The 13493-nt window shown below is 39.5% G+C and overlaps 1 protein-coding gene across 1 annotated transcript in view; it reads right to left on the reverse strand.

Annotated features, from left to right (window-relative positions):
- The window catches only part of foxj3 (forkhead box J3), a 157574-nt gene that overhangs the window by 143008 nt on the left and 1073 nt on the right, over nucleotides 1–13493 (reverse strand). The gene's annotated exons all lie outside the window — the stretch shown is intronic.

Here is a 13493-nt window from a genome sequence, read left to right on the forward strand (position 1 = left end):
GGAGATTTGTCAGATCGCAGGTGCAGCTACACTGCTTTCCAGGGCACCAGGCTCCCCTCCCAGAGCCACAGCTTATTGGCAAAGTGGCTGGCTCGCAGGGTCAAATCGGGTGACCGATATTTCGAAACAGTTCAGAAGAAGGTGACTCAGCCCTCATCAGAGCCGTTGTCGCCGGGGACAACCCATGTTTTGATGGCCCATGCCTGGCAATCTTTAAACTATTTTAATTATACTTTCTATTTATTTTGTCAAGTGATTTTTTTCCAACACTTCCTTCTTCTTTCCCTTTCTTTCATTACCACATAAGCCATCTAATGTACCTACATTCTCAATTCTTTCTCTCCCTATTAGGAAATTTAACAAACTGAACAAACTAATTGCTGAGAAATGGAGAAGGGGCAGGATTAAATAAGCTCTGCTTCTTCCTACTCCTTTTCAGACATGTTGAATTGTGCAAGTGTAAACATGTGACGTCCATCAATGTAAAACAAATAAAACCATGACCATTAATTACGCTAAGCAACTGGCATGGACCACGCCACCTTGGCCGCCAAGTCCCGTCATCCGGCTAACCTCTCTGTCCGCCCATTCATTCAGTCATTCATTCATTCATTCATTCATTCATTCATCCACCCTGAGGGAGAGGCACGCAAGCCAGAGGAAGTATGACTCATCCGCATAACAAAATGCATTCTTGGGAATTCTCCACAGACGTGTTGTGTGCTAAACCAAGAGCACAGGAGAGTATGGTGCAGAAAGCGTAGTAGAAAAAAAATTAGCGTGTTGGGTTAATATAGCCAAAGCAAGTCATCACTTGTGTGTGGGTTTCCTGATCCATGGAGATCAACATTTTCTCTGAATCCAGAGAGAGTACCCTGGGCTTCCGTCAGGGGTTTTCTGAATCACACATGGCGCACACAAAAGTACTACATCTAAGGCAACGAGGTTCTGAAAGGTTTTGATAAATGATTCTGCCGAGCGTGCAGAGCCCTAAGAGACATGGAGGCATGAAGGCAAAGTGTTTAATGATGAGGTCTAACAGATCTGCAGCAGTCCTGTCCAATTGACACAGCGTCATCAGGACTTGCCGCCTGTCATGCAGATCACGAGGCTCTCCGACTACGTCGTCTTTGGACTGACTGACTTAGGGCTGTGATCACATTTGCGGTTCAGTACTCTGGTCTACACCAAGAAGAAGAAAGACATATTCATAAAGCAAGGATTTTTAATTGGGCAGCTTTCGTGACGTATCATGTGGCGTAACTTAAATATTCCAAACCAAAATGTCATCTGCTGGGTTGAATATGTTGGTTATTTTTATTTTTATTTTTATTTTATGTTTTGGTTATTAGATTTCACAAAAGGCTTCTAAAATATGCTTTTAAAGACTGCCACAGGGTAGAGCAGAGAGAGACAGCACTTCCATTACATTTTATATTAGACATTCTTACATGGACAATACCTTAAAAAAGTTTGTCTGAGCGTAAGAAATTGAACTTTCATCTTACATATCATTTCGGCATGCGTTTTGTTGTCATTTTAACACTGGTCCATGGAGTATTCACATTTGAGCTCAAGTGAACAGACACCAATCTCTTCAGCGGTCTCTGTCCACTTGTTTGGTGCACACCAGGGTTAGGTTGATCGCGTTCGCTCGTGACCAAACGAACCAGACTAGCAGAGCAAACGCACCACTGCTTGTTTTAACTGACCCCAACATGACAAGTGTGAAGGCACCCTTATCTGACATTCACATGGAATGGAGACCATAATGGCAAAACCTCAATGGGTGGACCATACATTGCATTTGTTACAACCCTAATTAAATGATTAATCTTACAGTTAGCTTGAGTGATACACTTTTAAGAGAGTTTTGCCCTCAGTCAAACCTGACCACAATGACTTTTTAAGATATGAATTTGAAGAATTGCTTCACGCTGAACACAGACTGACGTCACTGTCGAGGAAACGAAACTTGGTGGTGAAATGAATGAACAAGTAATCCCTTTAGAGAGAGTTAACCCATCCAAAACCAAAGATCATTTAGATGGAAACAACATTCAGCTGTGTCATGTCATGGTTTGGGGTGACATGACAGTTGCCGGCACTGGGATGAACTTCGGTTCATTGGGGGAAGCATGAATTCCAACATGTACTTTGGCATTATCAAGCAAGAGCTTGATCCCCAGTTTTCCAACACGATAAGGAGCCCAAACACACATCCAAGATGACAAGTGCTTTGCTGAGGAAGGCAAGGATGTTGATGGTGATGGAAGAGCTAAATATGTCTCATCCAGACTTGAACCCAGCTGAGTACCTGTGGTGCATCCTCAAGCATATTTTACTGGTACTGTAGGAGGCTGTAATGTGCTTCCAAGCATGTCAAAGAGCACAATGCAACTTTGCCAAAGATAAATAAAACATTGCCCATACATGATTTGTGTTGCATGATCGCACACAAAACATTTTTTTAGATATACACAATGGACCATAAATTACAAAAAAAAAAATCCCTGTCACGGCTCATATGCAGACAAAACCGCATTGTCAAGCAAGTTGGTGTCACTGGAGGGATTGCCCCACCTCTGCTCAGATTCCCAGCATCTAGATTGGTCTGGCCTTGTAGGTTAATGATGTGTTCGTCATAGGAGACGCTGTAATGATTAAACCAGATACCAAACGCTGTCATGAAAGCTCAGGTCACAAGCCTCTTCAAACATGTGAATCAGTTAATTGGGCTGTTTTAGAATATGTCCTATGGATGTAAGAACATGAAGATTTGCACTGTTTTGATTTCATTTCCGCTCCAGATGGGTTACTTTCTATACAGCAGGTGCATTGCCGCTTCCCGTCGGCACAAAACAACAAACACATTTGCTCCTTATCAAGCAAAGAGTAGGCGATCGTTTGCAATATAAAGCTGTCAAGTGAGATCACAAGCGGTCATTTTAGACGTGGGGAATTATTCACTATGAATCAATGAGCTGTCCACTTGTAACCGGATTGGCAAAGATGCTTTCTGTGCACTTGCTTGTTTAGGAGTTTCTTGATTGTTTCAATTACTCCTTTTCCGGTGTGTTGTCATTCAGCACTCAATCATGCATAGTGGCTATACTACAGTATTATAAAGTTTTTATATGTGAAAGTTTCTGCCAATCTATTCACAGTAAGTTCTGAGAATTTATCGCAAGCAAAATCTTGCTGAACATGCGCGATGGCAACACTTATGAGTCATTTTGGATTGGAATGAGTCACACAAAGACATCATGAACTTTAAGGGCACCACTGCCACCACCCCCGTATCCTTTTTATTTTTTTTTAATACATTCCCAACGTGCTGTAAGTCATTCAGTGCAGTAGCTCACCAATAGATTTCATTAACAGCTTATGACTTTCCCACAAAATTGCGCACTTTCTTTAAATGGTGGCCTCCGCTCCAATTGATGCCATGCCCCAATGAATCACTTGAATAAATAAATGCTGTAGTATACAGTATGTTATTTATATGTTATTATATATGTATTATCTGTAGGAAAACGTGTTACTACAATTGTCCTAAGTGTCTACCAAATATTGGCACAATCTGGACAAACTGTGATATTAAAATCACTATTACTTAAAAAGGCATCAATAATTTAATACAATGCATATACGCATAAATTATCATAAAATGAATTTGTACAAATAAAGAACCCCTCTCAAATAAATGGCTAACCCACAACAAATGCTTGATAATCTCTGCAGTTGAGCAAATACCCCAAACACTAGAATCAGAGTCAAAGAGTAAGAATTTACTGACATATTCAATAAATTATTCTAAAAAAAGGAATGAAAATACTCCAAAAGTTCCATTGAGAAGGGGGTGGGTATGCTGGAGAAGATGCTTGTGTGAAAACAGACACCCCACACCTAAATCAAGCGAGGGCCTCGTGAAAAATTCATTAATTTACTGCAAAAATAGATTAAAGCACCCAGCTGATCAAAACTAAAAAAAATGTGGCTCCTGAATAACATGAATGGTAAAACATCTCTCGAGGTTGTTGCCGGAAGAAAGAGTACACACCTTGAAAATCATTTCTTTTCAATTACATATTACTATAAACAATGCATGCATCTCTAATTGTCAGATAATTAATTAAGCCAATCTTTGAAGGAGAAAAAAAGGGGGCTGAAGAAAGGAAAAACTAATTAAAATCCATTCTAATATCTGTCACTGTCATGATGTGATGCCAATATCATTCTTGCCAACATTTGATGTCACGGCTACAGGGACCGCTTTCACACGCACTCTGGCGCATTTACTCTGCTAGTACAGTTTGTTTGTTCAAGTGTAAATGCCATCATCCGAAACCTTGTGTCTCGGCCCACTTACAAGTGAACTCTGGTGCGGTTCGGTTCACTTGAGCTCAAATGTGAACACTACATGAACCAGTGTTAAAAATGACAGCAAAAAGAATGCAGAAATGACAAATATGTGAGAAAAAACGCGTTACAAATGCTGTCTTTCTGCTCTGCTCTCTCCCACTCTTTAAAAGTATGTTTAAGAAACTCTTTGTGAAATCAAAGATGTTAAATATAGAAAATATAAAAATAACCTATGTATTCAACCGAGGAGACGACATTTTATGTGACAATTCTAAGTGAACCACACCAAACTTAGCACCAATTATTAGGGATGCGCCAATCCTCATTTTTTCCACTCCTAATCCAATCTCAATACCTGAATTTATGTATCTGACAATACCAATACTATTAAAATACCAGAGCTTTAATAATAATATTATTGTAGCGTCAACAATGAAGTCTATGCAGGACAAGGCTGTGGTCGAACAACAATCGATTCATTGAACATAACAGATCACTGTCGGTTGCAACCACGGCAAAAGAATATCAGCAAATGTGTCTTGAAAAATATCAGCAAACGTAAGTGTCTCCACAAATGCAGCGCTGAACATACACACACACATGCGCGCGTTTCCATACAATGCGTAACCTTCTGCACGCTACACTCCTACATGTTCTTCCACTTCCTCCTTGCTATTGAGTGTGTTTCTATATGCAAATGATCCATGCAGAGCTCTTATCAAATGCACTTCCGCCACCTTGTGGCCTTTTTTATGGCTTAAAACTGCTCTAAACGTGATAACGATTAGTGTGCACTTGCGTCGTCGCCGCTTTTTGCCTCTCACTAAAAAAAAAACACGTAAAGATGCCTAAATTTGTCTTTGGGATCGAGCGTTCGGGTTCATAAAAACATATAAATACGTCTTTGGTATTGAATGAGTTAATTACGCTTGTATCGAAACCCAATACCAATCGGATCCAGTCCCTACCACGCATGTTGTTGTTGGTTTTTTTTTTTTTTTTGGTCCAGAACTTAGTACCAAACCACAAGTGTGACGACACCCTCAATTACCAAAAAAATATAAATAAAAATGCCAAAAACTGCACAGTAACAGTAATTGCTCCGGCCAGCACTAAATGAGGTTCAGTTAAGCGCAATTATCCCCTCTGATCTTTCCCATAAAAAGACTTCTTTAACATGGAGAAGTGTGCTTACACAACGTGACTGCAAACAAGATTCAAATTGAAATCAGGGAGGCAGTTCCAAGCAGATGAATGGTTCCATAGCTCATCTGCATTCTAGTGAAGGAGGAGGAGGAACAGCATCGCTAATGAAGACTGAGCCTCTCACTCATTCTTGAGGCCTCAATGGGAGCAAAAAAATGTTTTTATTTATAAGTCACGTTTCTTTTAAAAATAGCCCAGTCATCTGCAAAGAAGAGCATTAGCATCTGTTGAGAAGAAAGGAACAGCAGGTAGGTGTCCAAAGTCTGGCCTGGGGGCCATTTGCGGCGTGCTGCTCAATTGTCTTTTTATTGTCCCACAGCAGATTATAAAATGATAAAATTCATGTCATTAATGTTTAAAATTAAGATTGCATCAGAACATTACTACTGAGTATTAGAGCCACTGTGAAAAGGAAAAAAATATAAAATGTGAGAGAAAATGTTTTATTGTTAGCCTCAGTTGAAATATTCAGGAATAATTTAATTAAACTGCAACGTTCAACAATCGTCTGCCATCCACAGTTATGATTACCTTTAACTGCCTGTCAACTCACTAACAGGAATTATTTGTTACTTTATTATAAACATTTGTCGTCTATTACATCATATTTTTTAATCTGAGGAAAAAAATATTGGACATATGGTATTTATGTACTAATTAACTAACTCATGAAGAAATACATTATTGATTAATTAAATTGACATTATAGATGACACAACTTCTTAAACTGAATTCTAGAACTGTCAAAACGTTACATTAATTTGGAATTAAAATTTAAATAAAATTTAATTAATTATTACCAAAATAGAGAATTATAATTTAGTCACAATATTTAAATGACACTAAAAAAATAAATTAAAAAGTACCATAAATTCCACTGTTTAAGCCGCTACTTTTTTCTTAAACTTTGAACCCTGCGTCTTATACAGCGGTGCGGCTAATTTATGGCTAAATTCTAATCTTGTGACATGCCTTAACTTCCAAACTACTACTAATTGTTTAAATACTGTGCCACGTGTGAGTCAGTGAGGAAACAATTGCTCTTTCTTTGGCAGGGGTCAATCAAAGGCTATCAGTGCAACTACCCATTGAAAATCACAGGAGGTCATGATATATACTAGTATAACAACAAAACAGTCTGACTCATGGTGCCATCTTACTAAGAAAACTTTTTAACAATACTAAATTCAGCACACAGCAACTTAACACTCAAACGTGTAACTGACAAATATACAAACACATCCCAATATGAGTTTAAAATTGTCAAAACCCAACATTTTAAAGTTTTCCCATTAAGCAATTGTGTCTCATGCACGGCAATGACGTCAGCTTCCCACTGGGATTTGGGCTCCAGGTCCTCTGGTGCCCTCTGGTGGACAGATGCAGCATTGCAGCGCCATCCACCATTTTGTATGCTTTCTATGCTCCTCCAAAGAAATGGCTTTTACAAACTAAATCCATTATGGTAAAACTTTAAAATCATGTTTTTTTTTCATATTAAACTCATATTTGTACATGTTTCTATACTTCTGAAGTATCACGTTTGAGTGTTAAGTTGCTGTGTGATGAGTTTAAGGTTGTAAGATGGAACCGTGAGTCAGACTGTTATTGTAATGTAATTGTGTTATTGTAATGACCTCCTGCAATTTCCAATGGGTTGGCAAGCTTGTTGTAAGTTAGCTCATGACTACCTCCTGTCAAATAAAGAGCTGATTGGACTCATGCGCGCCACAATATGCCATTTTATTACATGGACACGTGCTTATACACCGATGCGGCTTATACTTATACAGTACAAGATATGCTTGGCATATCTTGGCCTACATTGGCTTGTTTTAGCATATTAAATCAACAAAAAGGCAAGAACATTAAAGCACTTACACCCCTGATCTAAGGTGAATAAGGTCAAAATTTTAAGAAAAATTAATAAAAAGCTACATTGTCAATTGGTCTGACTTCACATTCCGGAATTTAAAATGTGCCATGTTTGGCTTTGTAGGAAAAAATAAAAGATTAAAAAAAAAAAAGCACAGGTCTTTTAGCAACTGCATCAGTACTACACAAGATGCTGTAAAAAGAAATATTGGCATCCTCATGAATAAATTGCCACCTGCCAATCATGTAATACAATAGGATTTTAGCCTGAGGGCTGAGATGTGGTGGTCTAATAGGGTTTTGCTGCAGAGGGGTACCTGTTGGGTGCTGTCCAACCATACACAAGTATACACATGCACACACGCGCACACACACACACTCAGTGATGAGTATGCAAGTAGCCACAGGCTCAACTACCACCAGGAGTCTGAAAAGTGTACCTCACGGATGGCGATTTGAATAATCACTTCAACAGGGGGAGAAATTAAAAAAGGCTCTGAGTGAGCAGACGGGGCCACATGCTGCATTCCTAATGAGCTGCCACTCTACTCCAACGGTGGACAGGCCGTAATTGACATCGATTACTCTGTAAATTGGTTGACAGTTAAGAATTCTGTCAAAACTGATTGTTGATGAATCGTGTCTCAAAGCAATTGACGCAAAACCGAACGCTACTATGTGGCTAAAACCAGCAGAGGCGCTGTCGATTCAGTGTCAATGGGTTTGCTGGCTAAAGAAGACACCAAAGTCAGCTATGCAAAAGACAAAAGGAAGCGTGATGTCGAAAATCTAGCCTTGATGCTGGAATTTAGACAGACTAATGAGCTTTGCTTGCGCCGGTCTCAGACACCGTGCGTGCCTCCAAGCGCGACTGTGCAGAACTGCAACAATTAATCGATGATTAATCAATTATTCAATCACTGGAGATTCCCTATTATTGAGCACACCTGAATATAAGCCGCACCCACCAAATTTAAAGTGAAAAAAAATTGTAAACAGGCCGCATTTGTCAATGAGCTGCAGGTGTCCATGTTGTAACATGAGATATTTACATAGAAAGACACACTATAAACTAGAGATATGGCAAAACAAAATTTATGTGTAGAACTATCGCGATATTTAACCCTACAATGGATTATCAATACGCTCTCGCAGTGTATCATTTTTTTTTTATTTTATTATTAAAATACAGCCGCTATAAACGTCTTCCACCATTTTACCATACCACCATTTTACATGTCATCTAGGAGGAGCTCCTCGCAAAAGCAGCAGAAAATTGGGCGGAAGTCACAGAAGAAGACGAAAAGAAAGCAGAAGAAAAACCAAACAAATGCCACTCAGGCGGTGAAGTTAAACTGAAAGTTGTGAAAGAATAGTTTAAATCAAACGTGTGAACTCACTTTGGCTTTTATAGTGTTGATGGGACAACGCTGGACTTTGCAAGATGGAAGGAGTGTCTCATGACAATACACACGGGCGGCACAGCAAACCCACTTCGTTCATCACCACGCTTGTGGAGAAAACTGTGCCTCGCGAGACAAATGCTGATTTTTCTATTCAAATGCTCAGTGTTGTGTTATCCAATCGAGAGACGTGTGTTTAGTTTACGTCATTTATCGTCAACATTGTCCTGATGCTGCTCAACCTTATCCGGGTCATTCTACTATATTATGCAAAATACACATTTTTGTTACACTTCTACTTTTTAACTACATTTTGTCTACCTGATAGACATAGACATTTGACACATAAAATATAAATCCCGTAAACAGTCACTGTTTTTGCACCATTGCTTGTTGTATTCTGGTTCAAATATGCTGCAAAATATCGCATTCTAAGCATCATGGGAACCGTACTTCGTTTAGCCTTTAAAGGAAAATTGCACTTTTTAGGAATTTTGCCCATCATCCACAATCCTTGTGTGACATGAACACACATCTTTCCCTTTTCTGTGCATTCTCAAGATAGAAAAGCAGCTAAAAAGAGGCAGTTAAGAATGCACGTAATGGGACGCAACTATTCCACCTATAAAGCCTTCTGAAGAAAAAAAAAAAACTCCCAAAACCGCCAACAACCGCCATTTATATCACGTGACCTGTATATTAACCAAACTACAGCAACATTGTTATTATTATTGTTTCGAACATTGTTACGTCGAAGAACTCCTTGCTGTAGTGACACCTTGCCATACTACACCGGCTACCTACTAGCGACTAGCTTCACCACACTCTCACCCACAGCGCCTCAGGCCACTACTGAAAGGCAACGCTACATATTGGAGTGCCGCCACTTCTACTGTGTTGAGTTTGGAAAAGTTAACACTAGGTGTAGCCTTCTTTTATATGTGAAATAAATGCACCCGGGAAGGAAGTTCCAGCAATGCTTAAAATTACTAAAGTACGACATGTTAGGAGTAAATAACAAGTTGCATTATCCATGTGTGCCTGCCGACATCTGTTTTTATGCCACCGACGCTGTACAGGAGCGAATGGGGGGGGGGCTTAATGTCAGCTGACTGATGTCATATGACATCTAAGAAGTGACAGTAATAATGCAGGTGACACACGACCAACACTACTTCGCAACCGCTGCGATGGGCACCCCTGATATAGCATATATGTCCATTCATACACTGTATTACTAAACATTGTTTTCACATTTTAAAAAAATCTGATTTTCCAAGGTGTGGCGGCCTTTATTGAGCCGTGGCGCCCCGCCACAATCCATTACATGTAGCGGAAACCCTGAATATTATAAAAATGTTTCATTACGCTTTATTTTGAAAAATGTGCGCCGGAATCGCCTGTCTGCCCTTTTGGCACTTGACAAATAAGGAGAGGAAGAAAAGTCAGAGAGAAAGGTATTTAAAGTTAATTAATGCATTTCTTGTTCAAGCCTGTGAAATCGTAATGTTGACATTATTACTGATAGTAAATTTAAATATTTAAAAAAAAAATTGCTGCCACAGCGTCGCAGCAGCACGACACAGCGGCACTCCACCTCCCATGCAGCCCACCACCACAGGTTTAAAAAATCCTAAGGGAAACCCTAACTAGTATAGCCTTGTGGCTATAACACCAACAACATTCTAGGTTTGCCTATTTGCTGAAGAAAAAAAAAACATACAGCTTCCATGTCTGTAGCTGACTGACGGATAGCTGGCATAGCTTTGGCTTAAGATGTGTAGCAAAGCCTTTTTTCTTTTTTTTTTTCCAAGCCATCCTTCATGAAGTAGTGGGTGGATACACACAGCAGTCTTATCTAGCTGGGGATGGGTCAGAGGTGGTATTATGTCAGGAACGAAGGTTTTATATACAAAACAGGAATTCCATCAATGCAAGTATAGCCAGATAACTAGAAAAAAATGCTGCTATAGTTATGCTCCGAGAAACCCATTTTTCAAATGCGTGCATGCTGTGATTCATATTTCTGTGCCTATTATGTACATAAAGAACACGTGAGATGTTATCCAGGTGTATTATGCCACCACAAGGCTATATTATACAGAGCTGCTTCCAAAAACACTCCTCTAACATGCAGTTTGCAAACAACGGCAATAACGCGAGGTGCAGGATAAAGTTCAATTCGAGCTACGACAGGTGAATCGAGCAGAAGTAACATTGCCAGCTGTGTGTCTGGAGTGGTAGCACTGCTATTTTTAAGCGAAACCAGGTCTGACCTTTTACATTGCAGATGCTGACTCATGTTAAGGGCATTTTCTCCTCAGTCTGAGGTGAGTGGTTGGAATTTCTGACAATGATTTCATGCAGTCAAAAATGAAAAGCACTTTATGAGTGAAAAATAAACATGGACGTAGTGAGTGCTTCGTCGAGCACCTAGGTTCACAAAATGGGGTACGCGTACCCCTAGGGGTACGAAGATTGCAGTAGGAGGTACATGAATAAAAATGTAAAAACGGCTTGACTATATTAGTGCTGAACACTGAGATTTACGTAATGCGCTCCAACGCCTCATGTGAACAGCCACAGCAGGTAAGTACAGAAGAAAGGTAATAGCATGAAGTTGTTCATTGTTCTGTGTGCATTAGATGAACAAATAAGTACGTTTTATGGTGACATTGTGCATGAAAAGTGTTTAATCATTTATCTGAGCTGGATGAGCCTGTCAATTGTTGACTGCGTGCACTGACTATGTTAGAAAGCCCCCAATTTTGCACGTGTAAGTAAATTTATGCTGTCACAAATAATGTGTCTTCGTTGATTGAGACTTATGTGTATGACATAATCCAATGCTGTGTCTTTTCAATTCTTCCTTTCATCTCGTCCTTGTTCACAAATGTTAATGCTGTGCGTGAATGCACAGAGGTGAGGTTTAATAATGTTAGCTCTGTGCTGCTGTGCATTTTTGCTTGGTGCATAATCTCCGCTATATGTGCTCATATGTCCATTTGGCTCAGTAATAAGCCTTGTAAGGAATTAATTTCCTTACTGATTTCTGTACGTTATGTGCCTTTGTTTTCATCATTATCTATAATTATGTGTAACATTAGTTGCATTGTACTGACTATTTCCATGTTGTTGCAAACCAAAGCACAGCAAAAGAGCATGAAGATCATAGTTCACCACATATTACCACATCTTGTCACCACTTGTTATCAATAAATTCATTAAACAGAAGACAAACCTGCCAGGCGATATCTTACCTCTCTAAAACCCTCTCCGTTTTACATTAGAAGCCTATGTGCGCAGTTAAAAAATAAGATACATGATTTTTTTAATATAATGTCATTATACATAATATATTTACGATATCAAAGATGTTTCATTGTGTGGTTTATGTTGTTTAAGTGTGCGGGAGTGGGGGTACATGACTTCCAGTCAGATGTCTGAAGGGGTACGCGACCGATCTAGCATCATCCTGCTACTCACAACTCAGGCATTACTGATACAACTTTTACAAGCCCTCCTCTTGTGAAAGGCCATTAAAGAAGCATACAGATCCATACATAAAACCTCAGAACCATACCACATTGCAATTAGAAATGAGTAGAAGCAACTCATCATTTCAATCATTTCATTTACATGCACGAGCTAAAAAGCACCAATATAATGCTTTGCCACTTTTACTGAACTGTGTTTACTATGTTTGCACTGCATCATCCTCACAGGTGTGTCTAATATTTTGGTGCATGAAAAGAGTAAGTGTCAATCAAAACAGCATTATTACCTTCTTATATATTATTATTACGAAATATTAAGATTATATTCTGCTGTTATCTGATGGCAGCTCCTGCGTTGGAGCTCTTGAGACCAGGGATATTCAATTAGCGGCCCGCAGGCCAAATTCGGCCCACAAATGACATCAAACCAGCCTGCGAATTTCATCAAAACTTGGGAGCAAGTTTTTTGTTTTCCAAAGAAGAGTCCAATAAACAGCAGAGCGCTCCTGTCACATAGAGGATCTTGGGCTAGCATCTATGCAGTAGGTTTTGAAAAACAACACAATGTTCCTGTCATATAAAGGATCTTGGATGAGCATTTTTGCAGTCAATCCATAAAACAGCAGAGCAGACCTGTCATACAGAGAATATTAACAATTTTGGACATGCGCTTTTTCAGTAAGTGCTTGAAAATAGCAGAGCTCTCCTTTCTTACAGAGAATCTTTAATTTGAGTTTTTGCAGAGCGTGCTTGTACGGATATGAGCACTCCTTTAAGAGGATCTTGGACTAGCATTTCTACAGTAAGTCCTTAAAAACAGCACAGGCCTCCTGTCACGGAGAGGATCCTAGGCTATTGTTTTTGCACTAGGTCCTTAAAAACAGCTCAGCATTCCTGCCATATAGCGCCTCTTTAATTCCAGTTTTTGCAGTGGGTCCTTAGAAACAGCAGAGCACACCTGTCATGTTGACGATGTTGAGGATCTCGGACGAGCGTTCTTGCAGTAAGTCCATAAAATAGCTACGCTCTCCTGTCATATAGAGAATCTTTTATTTGGGTTTTTGCAGCACATCCATAAAACCAGCTGAGCACCCCAGTCATGTAGACTGAGGCTCTTCGACTGGAGTAAACATACTGCTTCTTTTTT

The sequence above is a fragment of the Dunckerocampus dactyliophorus genome, chromosome 8, assembly GCF_027744805.1.
Source record: "Dunckerocampus dactyliophorus isolate RoL2022-P2 chromosome 8, RoL_Ddac_1.1, whole genome shotgun sequence".
NCBI classification, from domain to species: Eukaryota; Metazoa; Chordata; class Actinopteri; order Syngnathiformes; family Syngnathidae; genus Dunckerocampus; species Dunckerocampus dactyliophorus.